This window comes from Antennarius striatus, chromosome 5 (assembly GCF_040054535.1).
Source record: "Antennarius striatus isolate MH-2024 chromosome 5, ASM4005453v1, whole genome shotgun sequence".
In the NCBI taxonomy this organism is placed as follows: domain Eukaryota; kingdom Metazoa; phylum Chordata; class Actinopteri; order Lophiiformes; family Antennariidae; genus Antennarius; species Antennarius striatus.
In genome coordinates, this window is record NC_090780.1 from 6,907,393 (window position 1) to 6,923,644 (window position 16,252).

Below are 16,252 nucleotides of genomic sequence, written 5' to 3' on the forward strand. Positions count from 1 at the left end.
GGGGGCCACGGCAGGTACTGATTGGAGGGTGAAATTATTGCAGTGGTGGGACAAAGTTTTATGTCCTTCTGGAAAGGCCACAGTTTCACAGGCAGGCATAGGCAGGCAGGCAGGCACTTTGTCGTGACATAGAGGGGTTTGTAAAAGTCTTGTGAATACACACACACACACACACATAGATGAAATACAGAGACACACACACTCTCTATCACACACTGGGCTATTGTGTTTGACACTGTCGCCACTGTGTCTCCAACACAGAGCGTCCTGACACGGCACACACCTCCTCACTGCTAAAGCTTACGGTGGTGCTGACATTACTGGTGATGCACAGTGTGTGTGCGTGTCTGTGTGTGCGTATGCTTGCAGCTGTGGTTTATTAACTGTTGTGTTTGCAAACAAGGTAGAAGTAGCGTTGGACAGTGAGGATTTATCTGTTTCAACAACAAGTTTTTGTTGGAGTCACTTTTTTTAGCACCTTGTACCAGACGAGTCTGCTTTTCTCTGGTTTTATCATTGTCAACTGAATGTTTTATTGTTCCTATGAATAAACATCTGAATATTTCACAATGGGCTGAGGTTTTTCCCCTGTTTTTCTAACTTTTTTGGAGCCACACCCAGTGATTTTCAGAGTTGTAACTCCAATGTTAGTAGGCTAACTAGAGAAAGAAAGCTAACTAATTGTGAGATTGGGAAAGGAGCTAACGTTAAATGAAAAGGCACCTGTCAAAAGAGCAAGTGGAAAAGAAATTTTAGAGAAGTGATAATTCTGTTAGCTGACATGAACAGAACTGTATGTAATTACTTAAAAGAGCGTTTTTGTCAGATGTCCAAGGAGCATTTTGGATATTACATTGATTGTCCTATTCCAAACGGAAACCATAGCTGGACAGACTGTTCATGTTAGTCAGCTAGTTTCACTCAGAATTCGTTGCTGTTTTCTGTGTCATTCCTGCTGTTTGGACTTTCTGCTCAAAAACATGAAAATTGTTGGAACAGTTATGATAGTCTAAAAATATGCTAACTGGGAAGTCCATGTATAGTGAGCGGTTGTGTCAACAGAACAGCAAAAAGACACGACTTTCAAATAAATTCACTGTCCACAAAGTCCAATAGTAATAAATGGTGGTTAGCTCAATGCTAACATAATATGGACAATCCCATTGATGGGCTAGCGTGTTAGCATTTTTTGCGCGATACCTTCCCAGAAGGTATTCTAAAGAACAACAGGTCCTTGTCTTTGCGTATTTTTGCTGTTCTGTTGACACAACCGTTCACCGCGCAGGTAACCATGATACTTTTGGTGTTAATTGCGTCTTATGGCTGCCAAGCTATGTTTGGCCGAGTGACGTATGACGCCCACGTGACCACTGAATGCGGAAGCTGCTGCGGCGCAGATTTTAAGCTTTTTTGATCAAACGGATGATACTACACCCATACATTTTTTCTTCTATTTTTCACAATGATGAATAACATATATGTCACTTAAAATTAACTTTACTGTCCCGTTAAATAAAATAAAATAACATAAAAATAAAAGGTGTAAGTGAAAAATTAGCAGGAGGCCCACATGGTGGGTAAGGTACACCCTTCTTACAATGTAAGGCGTCACTACCTTTTATCACAACATCTAATATCTATCTAATATTACAATGGTCAAAAATATAAGGCGTCACCATCTAATATTACAAAATCACAACACCTTGGCCCCACTACACTGCAGCACAGGTTGACATCCCATCTCCTCCCCTCCATTTAACAGCATGCTGACTTTGCCACCCCCCCCCCCCCCGCTCCTCTTGAGAGAGTCATTGTACCCCCTGATGGCACGGGGCATGAAGGAGGACCTCAGCCTCTCTGTGGAGGTGCTGTGTGACAGCAGTCTGCCACTGAAGGTGCTTCTCTGCTGGGAGAAGGTGGTGTGCAGGGGATGGCTGGTGTTGTTCATGACAGCCCTGACTTTAGACATGGTCCTGCTCTCCAGAAGTGTCTCCACAGAGTCCAGGCTCAGACAGACCACTGAGCCCACTCTGGGGATAAGTCTTAAGACGGTCCATATCTCTTTTCCTGGCCCCACCACCGCAAATCCAGCACCATCTCCTTCGTCTTGGAGACGTTAAGCTGGAGCTGGTTCTGTTGGCACCACTCCACGAAGTCGGCCACTGCCACGCCCTGTACTCCCCCTCATCACTCTCCCAGATACATGCCACAATTGCAGTGTCATCGGAGTACTTCTGTATGTGGTATGTATCCGAGTTGTGCTTGAAGTCCGATGTGTAGAGGGTGAAGAGAATGGGGGAGAGCACTGTCCCCTGTGGCGCCCCCGTGCTGCTGGTCACCATAGAAGACAAACAGTCCCCCATACAGACGTACTGGGGTCTGTCCGGTAGGTAATCCGTGATCCAGCTCACGAGGTAGGGGTCCACAGCTATGGAGGTCAGTTTACCCTGCAGGAGCTGGGGCTGGATGGTGTTGAAGGCGCTCGAAAAGTCAAAGAAGAGCACCCTGATGGCACAGCCCCCGGCGTCCAGGTAGGATAGCACACGGTGGAGGAGGTACAAGACAGTGTCGTCAACCCCAACCTTGGCCTGATAGGCGAACTGGAGAGGGTCCATTGCACCCTGCACCTGTGGACGCATGAGCTCCAGGACCAGTTGCTCGAGGGTCTTCATCTGCGTGAGACTTTTCAAGTGGACTTATTCAAATATATAGGTGTGGAGATTGTTATGATCTTGGTTGATCAATTAAATGTATTAATCATCTGCCAATTGTTCCAACACTTTTTGTTTTCATACAAGTGTGTTTCTTTCAACTTAAGACTATTTTTATGATAGACGAGGCCTCTGCTCGTCCATCTGTTCATCCAGCAAGTCACCAACTCATAAAACAACAAGACAGACAAACAATCATTCAGACTTATTGATACTTAAATGGCCCCCAGTTTACCAGACCTGGCCTATGGGAGGGACACGGGCCCCTGGTGGCGACCAATATTGATGTAGTGAGAACAAACTCAACACAAAAAGGTTGTGGATCTGAAGCCAGACCTGGGAGCTGAGGTGACAACTGCTTCACTGTCTTGTCTCTTACCTAATCCTGTTGTAAAATCATAATCAGCTGATTAAACGTGAAGAAATTGTAGTCACTGCATTTTTCCTGGGAAATAATTCCATCATTAGAACTAGTGGTGGGTGGTCAGGGCCAGCAAGGCCTTCTCTGCTGGTGTAACATAACCAGAGATCATGATAATATTTGTGATGAAAGTTAATTATATTTTCACACATTTTCCTAAAATAAATATATTCAAATATATGTATAAATATACAATTATACATTTGGATATAATATGACATAGGCCAATACTGGTAAGTGTTCTATTTTTAGATTAGAGGGGCTTTATCCAATCAGAATTCAGCTAGCTTGTGTTGCCAGGTTGAATGAAATCTGCCAAGGACCTTCAAAATCTAGAATGCAGGTCTCCCTGCAGTGTGAGTGAAAGGGAACATATAGTTAATCCACAGATGCGATAGCCAATCAGATCAGGAGTTGGCGACGCTAAGGCCTTCTAGCTGGCTCACGTTTACCTGACATGTATGTGTCCTGTGATTCGTTACTCACTCTGTGAAGGCGGCGTTATGCAGACACTATGCAGTCGCTCCAGTGAGACGAGGGTGCGATCCCTGAACTAGCTAACCTCTTCTAGCTCACCTGTTCTAGCTAACCTGTTGTAGCTCACCTGAACTAGCTAACCTGTTCTAGCTAGTGGAGTCTGGGCTTGCGCTAGCCGATCGCCACTACGCCATAGGCAAAGTAAATTCCAAGGTGGCTACAAGGTTTTTAGCCTGTGTAGCCACAATGACGTTCTTATTTTCAGGAAAAAAAGGCTAAAACTTACAACTAGGACTGTCAGTTTAACGCGTTAATTGGATTAATTCATTACGCTGCAAATTAATGCGCTATAAAAACACGATTAATCGTGAGTGGCAAGTCAATGCGCAAGCATTTTAAATTTGGCCCATTGAGTGACATGTAGGCTGCAGTGACGTCACTTCGTACCTGCGCCACTAGTCAAAAGCACAGACAGAACTTTAAGAGGTAAATGAAAGATCAATACTTTTTTGTAGTCTTAGACTTTTGAACCCTATGGCCGGCAGGAGTAACCAGCAATGCATCTAAATGTGTATTAACCTTGCTTGCTGTTTTTCATGCCTTTTTAAATTGAAATGAAAAATCATATTATCGAATTTAAAAAACCCCAAACTAAACCATGGCATACCAATGGTGGTGGTGGTGGATCTCCCCCCCCCCCGACCACACACACACAAAATCATACTATCGAATATTGAGAAAAAAATATTAGAACAAAACTGAAATCAAACTGTCTACATCAAAGTTAAAATGTCTTCAAGTCTAAGTAAACGTTGAGTAATATTTTGTGTGACTGTATCTTCACATACTGAATGCAAGTTTTCAGTTGTTGAATCTCACATTTATAACTGCATAAAGTAGGATAGAAATAAACAGTTCAGCTTGAACTGTTGACTTTAGTATATTTTTGTAGGTAAACTGAACAGATTTTGCCCTCAGAATGCACCAGAATGCAGGAAAACAAGCCCATTTTCTAAAACATTTCACGGGGAGGCCCCCTGGACCCCCCTGTGAGGAGGTATCCCCCACCCACCCCCGCAAAGAGCATTGCTCGTTGGTGTGGCGCAATGTGCCACTGTCTTGGACACAGAATGTGGCTTTTTGTGGCTTACTCAATTCTTTTACACTGAGCCGGAGTGGCTTAGTCATACTACCTCCTAGTGCAAGCCCAGGGAGTGTTCTTGGGGAAAGAAAGGAGAATGGATTTTTTTGTTTAAATAAGCTGTTTGTAGAGTTGTTTTGGTGAGGAAAAGCATATCAAATCAATTATAATGAAATAAAATGACAAATATACCTGTACTAAAAATGTAAAAAATTTCTTGCTCTTCTGCAATGTGTGTAAATAATGTGGTGTACTTGCGCAGCTGTGTGATTATAGTAGAGATACACAAAGAGACTTGTGTCCCTGCTGGAAAATAGCCTGTTTAATACCTGATAGAGGTGATGCAACATCTATTAGTGTGTTAGAGAGACGAAATACAGACATACACTATCTGTGGTGTCATAAATGATGGTCATTTCAGTCGGTTTTGTTCTGTGACGTAGATGTCTGACGTCTATAAAATGGGTGGAAGAGGGGTTCTTCTGTGCAAGTGACAATAAAAGCATTGGGGCTGAGGCCGGTTTTTGTCCAGTTTGTGAGAAGTCATCAATGTCTCAGTCCTGAACGCTACATTGGTGGCAGTGGTGGGAGCTGCTCACAGCATTATGGGATGTATTTATGCAAGTTTGACTAAGGATAGCATCACTGAAGGCCTAGGTATGAAATGCACGGCCTGCACTGATCAGAACTGAGGCAGCAATCTTCTATTCCTTGACATTTTGCTTTAGTTCTGCTCTATTTTCCTGATGAACTCTGGTTTCCCTGATGTTTTTGTCTTTGACTGAGTATATTTCTGTCTTTGCTTGTAATTTTGCCTGCCTTGGACTGATAACATTAGCTTTTCTTTTTATCTGATGTATCATGAGGAGGAGACTAAAAATTAAGGATTCATCAACTGCTCAAGAGCATGAACTCATCCACTCTTGTGCTTCAAGCTGTCTTTTTAATTCTTACTCTTTGTGCTGATTGGGTGGGATCTATCCTCAGAGGGGAAAGTCTCCTTATTTTTTCTTTTCATGTTATTTACTGTGCATCTTAGCAGAGAGTTGAAACATCTTTCCTTTGCTAAAGCCTGACGACAAGCGCTGGTTGTCAGTATGATCTGTTCAGTACTCGAGGAGAATCCCTTTCATTGTTTTCAAAAGAAGTGTATTTGTGATGGAGTGAGGGATCCTTTCTCATCCTCTGAACAGATAAGTGGTAGATTTGGTTTTTGACAATAAAGCAACACTTTTTTTGCAGTCAAATGACATCGACCCACTGAAATCAATCTTCTTGAGATAAATGAGAAATAAGGAAGTGATGAGTAATACTTAGCTTTCTCCTTCCAAATGTTAGAATGAGGTGATGAAATGAGGGAGAAATAAATAAGAGGGAATGCTTGAGAGCTTTTTGGTCTGACAGTTTTAATGTATTCTCCCTCTAAAGAGTTCTGGGTCATACACCGGGACAAAAATTCCAGTGACTGACTTCTACCGTATAATTCTAGAAATTATATGGTTTTAAATTCAGAGAAATTAACACATTAGTCCGCTTAGCTTAAACTGGCTTAATGTTTGGGGAATTAGTTTTCTGGTAACTCGTTTAACTCTTCCTGAACTCTGTTCTCCCAGCTTGCATCATGTCTGCCTTTGGTCTGCCTTCGGATTACGGAATGCTTCTTGTTACAGATAAAATGCTGATGATGTCTGATATGAAGGTTTCATTGGTATTCATTTGCAGTCTTTTACAGTTCCATCAGAATCATAATCAGCTTTATTGGCCAAGTTTATGCACACAAAGAAATAATCAGGTTTCACTTGCTCATGAATTACAAAGTTTTGGGAAGCTAAAGTAAAAAAAAGGAATAAAGACAAAAATGGCTAAAGATATTCACAGTAAACAGTCAATAGTTCAATGAGGTTGAGGAAGTCCTGGCAATAACATTAATTGGACAGTGCATGAAATATGCATGGGAAGTATTACAAGGTTTTATGTTATAAAGGTGCAGTTTGTGACCAGGAAGCTGTGTGGTTTCTGATTCTGGACCTTGCCCAGTACAGGTTCTGCATGGAGGGACTGATCAGCACCCATGACCCTCTATGCTGACCTGATGGTCCTTTGGAAATGCAATGAACAATGCATACACCGAAGCCGTGACTAAACATTCTCATGGACTCCTGTGGCTCCTGGTGCAAACAATCCAAATCCAAAGTCCAATCCCGTAATATATGTATCTGTCAGATAAAAAAAACTACTGGAAATGAAATCAGAGTAGAGTTCTTACGTCAGGAGACTTCCAGAAAACCGCAGGAAGAAGTTGGTTGGATTGACCAGATGGAAAGATAAAACCCGTTTCCTCTTTATGACGCTGCTTGTGAATATAGCTCCTTCCTGTTCTATCGCTCAGATATGAAAAGACAAAATGGTGCAAATAAATATATGACATGGCACAATCTGAACTGACTGTAATCAGATTAACATACTGGCTTTGGCAGCAGTAGGTGAAACAAGCACTGAATCTCTGATAGTTCAGTTTGCAGCTGCTTTCTGGAGGCCGCTTGTTGCATTCCAAACATTTCTTATAGCGTAGGACATACAGAAGTCAGAGGCAGGAAAATGTCTACATAGAGGCTACATACACTCTCATCTATGTCAACATCTATGAACCCTACATGACCCAAGCATAATTACAGATTCAGGAAGCGTTAATTCAGCTTAAATATATCTAGAACCAACTTTTTACATCATCATAGAAAATAAATTAACAAGACGCTGTAAAATAACCTTTTCTACATATCACCAATGATGTATGACATCTGTATTGAATGTTATATAAAATAGTAATAAACTAGCGGGAACCTGTGGAAATAAAACAGTAATATCAGACTTAATACCAAACATATGAAAACAAATGCATTGGTATTATAAACCAAGCGCACCCATCGCAGAGTTCTCCCACCAGCAGGCAGCGCACCCTGGTCTGACCCAGAACTGCCGTCAACGTCTTTGGCGAGGAACGTGAAAAAATGAATGAATAATATGTATAAATATGAATATGAATAAATAAATATGTAAACTTTATGACTCATAAAGAAAGAAACAGGGTTTTAACTCTGTCCATTCTGTGTGTACATGTAGACATGGGTCACACACACTAACATCACAGCAGTTTTCGTCGCAGGGAGACGCCCCCCGCAGGGAGACGCCCCCCGCAGGGAGACGCCCCCCGCAGGGAGACGCCCCCCGCAGGGAGACGCCCCCCGCAGGGAGACGCCCCCCGCAGGGAGACGCCCCCCGGATTAAATAAAAGTTTTGTTTACAGCGTCCACACGACAACGCACAAAACTTCACTTTGGTCAGCCTTTTCGTCCCGTAGATCTGCGTTGTCGTGTGGATGAAAGGCGTAACCGCAACAAAAAGCCTCACTGCCCAATGCCTGACGTTTTCACGTGATTCCCTCTGGCAGATGTGCTGTGATTGGTTGGGCGCTTGATTGAGTGGGAGGAATTAAAAACGTGACACTGTGAGGTTTTCAAGTGAGCTTATTCAAATATATAGGTGGGGAGATAGTTTACATACAGTATGTGAGAGTAGTATTTAAAACATAAATTTTTAAATTAAAAATTTTTTTTTTATACACTGTTATAATCCCCGAACGGAAATTAAGAACGCACACTCTAGTTTTTTGTTAGTCTTATCAATCACATGCATATTAGTGTGTACAGGCCCCTGTAATTCACACAACCACACACAAGGGTGCCTGTAGGCATGCAAGGAGGGTAGAGTGGCGGGCAGCCCCTTTTGTGGAGCCAAAATGAACAGCTTGTGAGGGGGGATGGCACCTTGCTCAAGGGCGCCTTGCTCAAGGGCGCCTCGGCAGTGCTCCGGAGGTGAGCTGACACCTCCCAGTGTCAGCTCACCCCGGGTGTCATTTTTGGGCGGGAGCGGGAATTGAACTGCCGATCACGGAACATTGGACGATCCGCTCTGCCGCCCGCTTTACCACTGAGCCACTGCCGCCCCTCAAAGAGTGTGTTAATAAAGTCAGTAGCATTGACTCTTTGGAATGGGGGTGAACTTCACCGCAGTCCGGCTCGAAGTGACAACTAATCGGTCCCTTTGGTGTAGAGAAAATGTCCAGTTCTCTGTCCTTCACAGGACATTTGTTTCTTACAACCATAGAAACTCATCAAAGCATACACCCTTGTCATAAGAGTCAGGGATGATAAGGACAAGATGATTCAAAATATTCAGTAGCAGAGCATTTGTTCTGACCTGAGAGATGGCCATGACAGGCCAAACATTTGAACAGTTTCCTCCATCTTTTCCATCCAGACATGCCAGTGGAACACCTGAGATCACTCCATGCTCACCACAGCCATTTGTGAGGGATTTATCTCAGTGCTGGCTGTTTTTATCTCTCTTTTTTCATACTTCCACAACCAATGTGTAAAATGTGCAAATCTGTGAACTCTTACTAATGTATATGTAAAATTCATGAGATGCAAAGTTGGCATTGCAGATGGTGAATTGAATCCAGATTGAATGATGATGTCTCTTCCACATCTAATCAGCTTTAATACCAATTACATATCCATATTGAACATCCAAACAGTCTAAGTGATGAAGTCGGTCCTTTATCCCTTCAATCTCATCGTCACATTATCATCTGTCAGGGCACATTGAGGGCCGACGAGTGTCTTGTCATCGTGGCTTAAAGCCATCGAAAAAATCCGGTCTCCCAGGAAAATTCAAGGCCTGGATGTACCAGCACGGAGTCCTGCCTAGAATACTCTTGCCCCTGTTAGTCTACGAAGTACCAGTAACAACGTTAAGGCAGGTCAGAAGGCAACCCACCAGCCAAACTCTTCAGGAGGGCTCCTCGCGACCACTCGTGATTGGCTGCTACTAGTTGACCTGGGAAGGCAACTCAAGTTCCCAACCAACATAGCTACCACTTCACTCCGGCCAGACATTGTGTTAGTTAACATCGGAGTCCACCAAGCAAGTGGTCATATTGGAACTGTCTGTCCCATGGGAGGACCGTATTGACAAGGCCAATGAGTGCAAGAGGGCCCAATACTCTGAGCTCACCAGTGAGTGCTGAAGAAATGGCTGGAAAGCCCGCTGTGAGCCCATTGAAATCAGGTGCAGAGGTCTCGCTGGTCATTCACTCCTGAGAGTATTCAAATTCCTTGGATTTAGAGGAATGCAGTCGAGGAGAGCCACCAAGAACATCCTTGAGCAGAAAAGGCCTCGCAGTGGCTGTGGATCCGGTGGGGGGGATCCGTGGTGCGCTATTTGGATACAAGCTGGGGAGTGACCGCCCCCCAGCTGGGTCGCCCTGGCGAGGATGTCTGATGATTAAAGACCTGAAACACTCAATGAACTCGGGTTCATCACTGATGACGGGTCCAAGTATCAACGTAAGGTGTATTGAAGAACGATCACATCAGTGTCACAGAACAGTTGAACAGAACTGTACATTCTGCCAAGAACCTTTTCAGTCCAGAGCACATTTATGTTGTTAGGAGAGGCAAGCTGATGACAACATGGTGGCTGCCTCACCCTCATGTCCTCCCAATTTGCATGAATAGTGTGTGTCTTTTATGTTAGTAAAGTTAGTTTAATCATGAAGGCCAGCTTCACGAGAACAAAACTGAAATAAATAAATGGAATCAGTGATCAGCTGATAAAACGTCTGATTGTTACCGTATCATTTGCAGGATGATACGTCTGTCTCCGTGAACGAACTAACAATGCGGTGACACTGGTGAATACATTTGCATGATGAATGTAAGGATTCAGATTGTTTCACTCTGCTGGAAGAAGATATGAATGGAATGATTAACAATTTGCGCTTTTTACCCTCCAACAGCTGATGTGCTCCTCCATTCTTCATATAACTCCTAGTTATTGCTGCCATTGACTAAAGAACCACCAAAAGGCTCTTTCATGTGCATTATCATTCATGAGATGCTGTGCCTTGGCTGTTCACGGTTGATGGTGTGGTTTGAATACGGCCTGTAGTTGTGTGTTTTTGAGACCCCCCCGACGTAATAGATCATTAACCAATAAAGTTTTCACAGGTCCATTACGGTTTGAGGCTGGGAGTAAATGGAAAGTATGGCTCAGAAGGAAGCTCCGTCTGTTGTCTTCAAAAGCATTTCTTCATCAACTTGTATTTTATTCAGGACTGTGGCAATTGTGTTTTCTGGAATTCACAACATAACACGACTAGTAATATACACACCACTAGAAAACAAACAACCACAATTTGAATTGAACAGACAGGGGTAGAGGAAGAGGAAGCTGTTTCTCATTGTTGGTGGTGTACTTTGGAGTTTTCCGTCTGCTGACATTGACAACTTCTCGGACCTGCTTTTTTCAGGACATCATTGTTGTGATTTTCATGCAAAAACGTGCAACCCAAAGTGTGCAAGCGGCGTAACATTCCTATCTGCAGCCCTGGAGCTGATTGAGGTCAATCTGTGATTTGCTGCCTTCACCCCGGGGACCAGCTGTGATATCACCAGAGGGCATATAGTTACCCACATTTACCTTCGTTTGACGTATCTTTAAACAGGTTTTATTAGACAGCACAACTTCTCAAGCACGTGGAGCGTTTGCATTGTACTTTTTTCATGCAAGACAGTCTCCCCTTTGGGCTACGTTTGATTAATTATCTTCTGTCCTCAGCTCTTTTAGCGCCAGAGGCTGTGATAAGGTTACAGTCTTGTTCAACTTTTGTCAGGCCACATATCCGAATGAGGAATGCACTTTTGAGTCTGAAATCTGTGCTGGCAGCACGTGATGAACAGTGAGACCGCTGTGTATGTACCTGTTCATACTGGTTTCCCATCAATTTACAGATTTTGGGTAGGAGGTTTGGCATCGTCTCAGTGATTTTTATATTCCATTAAGACAGTACAGTAGTTAAAGAGCTGAAATAACAAGAAGCAGAGGCACTCAGCAGCAGAAGGGGCCGGGACATGACAGTATTAAGTCCAAGATCAGTTATTTGTTTAAAGAAATTCAGGTCTGAAACATTTTGTTTCAATCCCCTATCATGTTTAAATCATTGTGTAAATTTATGAAGATATGAATTCCAATTTTCACGATTAGGATTCATGAATGTTCAGATCAATGCTGTAAATAAGGGGAAGACAAGTGGGAGACTTCTAGAAAATCGTGCCGTGGTTCCCAGCGGGCTTCACTCCTGCACCTCTAGTCGATGTGGTGAGGTTTGTTTTATTTTCATGTGTGCAGCTGGTAAGGACATCTATTAGTCTATTAGTCTTGATAGTTTATTAAAATAAACTATCAAAGCTTATTTGTCTGTTCATTTGTGTGTGTGTGTGTGTGTGTGTGTGTGTGTGTGTGTGTGTGTGTGTGTTTGCCTGTAGGTAATATCATGTGTGACGTGGGTTCTGGTTCTCCTCATTAGATCAGTAGCAGCTCCTGGGTTTGAGGCCATTGAACATCAAACATGGCTAAAGACAAACCTGATCGTCCTTGTTTGTCACAGGTCCCGTCTGAAGTTAATTCCCTTTGCCTGCCCCCCCCCCCCCACACACACACAGCAAGCCAGTTTTTAACATGGTTGAGTTCAGCATGTTGTGAGTTAAATGACTCATGATGTTAAATGTTTCTTTCATTCAGAAGGCTAGCTGTTTCTAGGTGCTGGTTGCTCATTTGGGGGTGGCACAGTGGGTAGCTGTCGCCGCACAGCAAGGCGATTCCGGGTTCGAGTTCCCCTTTGTGTGGAGTTTGCATGCTCTCCCCGTGTCTGCGTGGGTTCTCTCCGTGTTCTCCGGCTTAAGCTTGCGCTTCAGGTTGATTGGACGGTCCCAAATTGCCCGTAGGAGTGAGTGTGTGTGTGCGGGGTTGTCTGTCTTTGTGTGTGGCTCCGCAGTGCACTGGCGTCATGTCCCCCTCCTTACGCCCTATGCCAGCTTTGGTAGGCTCCAGCTCCCCCTGACCCGCTACAGCAGATACAGTGGCAGAAAATGGAATATGGTTGCTCATTTGCATATTTTCACTGGATCAGTTCCACAATCTGTTGTTGTATTGATTTAAACTTGGGTGGCGTTCAGAGTGCAGGCAAATCGGCTACCAATCAGATTTTTAGGGCTGACTGTCTACACTGTTTTTAGAAAGTGTCCAAACGCGACCTGTCTCTGTTCAGACTGGGCCACATTATCGACCGATCTGACAGGTTGCCGTAGCAAAGATGTTGGAGCGGAGACGTCGTTCAAGTGCATGTAATGTGTGAGGTCATATAATTGCGACAGCGGCAACAACAACAACGACAATGAACATGAAGTTTTGTTACTTTAGCGTATTGGCGACATCACTGTCTGGTAGAGGTGGAGAAAATCTCGCATACACCAGACATTTCATTTTTTACCACTACGTAATGCGTGACACTCTTCCTTCTGGTGCTTTGCTCTCACGTTGCGAATATGACGTCAAGGTACGCCATATTCGATCGGAGTGTTTGGAGCTGTTCAGACTTAGACACATCTGTCCATGTCTGATATGAAACTATCTCCTGAATGTGGTTTCAATCCGTCCTGCAAAAATCAGATTTCATGTAGTATGTGACTGCTCAGATTACAAAAAATATATATTATATTGGATATTGGCGATGAGTCTGAACGAGCCTTGAAGCATCCCAGTGGAAACGCTGCAGATGTTTTTGTATTGTGTTGTTGGACAGTTATGCACACTTGGATGCATCCCATTAATGAATGACATACAGAACCCCGCGCCAAATTGGAGACAGCTTTCACCATAATGGGCTGAGTGTGTTATAGCATATCTGTCATGGCCAATTAAAGAAATGGTGGTTGCTGGTTAAATTGTTGACCAGCTTTTTATTTGAGGAATCCTTTTAGCTCATTTTATCAACTTAATTTCATTAATGTCAGGTGTACAGATTGAACCCTGATTTCATTAATGAAATGAGGCTTTAATTTAGCATGAAAAACATTTAAAATGTACTTTGAGGCAAAAATTTGTGGTTGTATTAAATTAAAAAAGAAAAGCGTGCATGCATCTATGCTGTTAAACCTTTCCCTTTACACATCATACATACATTTTTTTTTTATTACCCAGTAGGCCTGTTGTAGCAGTGATGACGTGAGATGTTGCGCTATGATGAAGACAGGTGTCCATGTTTTATTTGTATGGATGCACTTCTATTAGTAGGAACTGTGTTAGTTATATTTATCTCTTTATCTGTTTATTTAACTTCCTCAGTAGATGCATTAATGTATTTGTTGGCATTTGTTGGTCAAATGTGTATTTGGATGTTTGCATGTTCTCCTCATGTATGCGTGGTCTCTGAGGGTTCTCGGGAATCCGCCCACCATCACAAACTTATTTAGGTGGATTGATCACATCAGGTTGTCTGTAGGTGTGTGTGTGTGAGAAGGGGAGAGAGAGAGTGATCGTTTACTTTTATCATTTTCCATGTTCATTTACTGATCAAATGTTTTATTAGAGAAAGAGCAAAGAAGTTGTTACACGAATCTGTTCTTTGCAAGGTTTCACATAGGTCGTGTCCTGGTAACTTTTGAGTTTCTCATCTGCATATGCACACACACACATACAATCACACTGAGTGACGTGTGTGTGTGTAGGAAGTCATGTTTCCTGTCCATGGTTTTAGCAGTTTACCAAATGTAGCTCTGCAAAGGAAATGCAGAATCAGGTCCAGGGCAGAGGGATGATGTTTTGTGGACGTTTGGAGCATTTCATCAGGTGATGCAGCTGGATTGCAAGATTTCATTCTTGAACGGATGCAGATGGGAAGAAAGTCTTGTCAGGCTTTTTAAAAACGTGGGTAACAACTTGTTTCATATGCTTAATTTGCATATTTCTGTTTTCTTCTTCTTTTCCTTTCGGCTTTTACCTTCAGAGGTCGCCACAAGCGAATCAGTTGCCTCCATCTAACTCTGTCTTCTGCATCCTCTTCTCTCACACCAACTACCTTCATGTCCTCTTTCACCACATCCATAAACCTCTTTGGTCTTCCTCTAGGCCTCCTGCCTGGTAATTCAAAACTCAGCATCCTTCTATTAATATATTCACTATCTCTCCTCTGAACATGTCCAAACCCTCTCAGTCTGGCCTCCTTATCTCCAAAACCTCTCACATGTGCTGTCCCTCTGATGTACTAATTTCTGATCCAATCCATCCTAGTCTCTCCCAAAGAGAACCTCAGCATGTTCATCTCTGCTACCTCCAGTTCAGTCACCTGTCTTTTCCTCAGTGACACTGTCTCTAGACCAAACAACATCGCTGGTCTCACAACAGTTTAATAAACCTTTCTTTTCATTTTAGCTGAAACTCTTCTGTCACACATCACACCTGACACTTTTCTCCACCCGTAGCATCCTGCCTGTACACGCTTCTTCCCCTCTTTTTCACACTATCCATTGCCCTGGACTGTTGACCCTAAGTACTTAAAATCCTCCACCTTCTTGATCTCTTCTCACTGTAACCTCACTCTTCCACTTGGGTCCCTCTCTTTCACATACATGTACTCTGTCTTACTGCGGCTAACCTTCATTCCTCTCCTTTCTAGGAAAACCTTCACCTCTCTAGCTTCTCCTCCAACTGTTCCCTGCTCTCACTGCAGATCACAATGTCATCTGCAAACATCATAGTCCATGGAGATTCCTGTCTAACCTCGTCTGTCAGCCTGTCCATCATCAGAGCTGATCCCTGATGCAGTCCCACCTCCACCTTGAACTCTTCTGTCACACCTACAGCACACCTCACCACTGTCTTACAGTCCTCATCTGGGCTTGCACCAGGAGCTAGTGTGACTAAGCCATTGTGGCTCATTGTAAAAGAATTGAGCAAGCCACAAAAAGCCACACTCTTTGTCTAAAACTGGTGCAGCGTGCGGATGACCAATGCTCGCAGCAGGGGGGTATGTGGGGGATACCAAGCAAAGAGGGGGTCCGGGGGCCCACCCCTGGAAACTTTTTTAGAAAATGGGGTTGTTTCCTGCATTCTGGTGCATTCTGAGGGCAAAATCTTCTGTTCAGTTTACCTACAAAAGTACACTAAAGTCAACAGTTCAAGCTTAACTACAGGTAGTCGTCGACTTACGACCTATGCAACTTAACACCGACTGACTTTACGACCACAATGTCCGGGCAACACGGGCATTCCCTCCAGCCACAGTACTCACGCTCTGAGACCCCCGCGCTCTCTTCAGTCACCACGCCGCACACACCCGCACACACACTGTTCAGTCACACTGTGAGATCAGTAGCCCAGCCCACTACTGATGGGCTGGGCTGCTTGGGAGGCTGTGACGGAGAAATGTATGAATGGCGTATGGAAAAACTGTCAAGCGTTATGTGAACTCTTCTGCTGGATTTGAAAGTGACGAAGAACTTGATCAGATTTGGGAGAAAATAGTGACACTGGCAAAAAACCTCTCCTTGGAGAATTGCGAATGATCGCGCTGTAAGAAGAACTGATCGCGCTGGAAGAAGA

At 43.5% G+C, this 16,252-nt stretch overlaps 1 protein-coding gene across 3 annotated transcripts in view; it reads left to right on the forward strand.

Annotated features, from left to right (window-relative positions):
• Positions 1–16,252, forward strand: part of ppp1r16b (protein phosphatase 1, regulatory subunit 16B) — a 119,637-nt gene that overhangs the window by 23,154 nt on the left and 80,231 nt on the right. The window contains exon 1 of one of the 3 annotated variants that reach the window (XM_068315302.1): positions 14,492–14,578. The exons of the other annotated variants lie outside the window; for them this stretch is intronic. The gene's annotated coding sequence lies outside the window, so the exon portion shown is untranslated. Of the gene's footprint in view, positions 1–14,491; positions 14,579–16,252 lie in introns of those variants that run through there. 3 annotated transcript variants of the gene reach the window in all.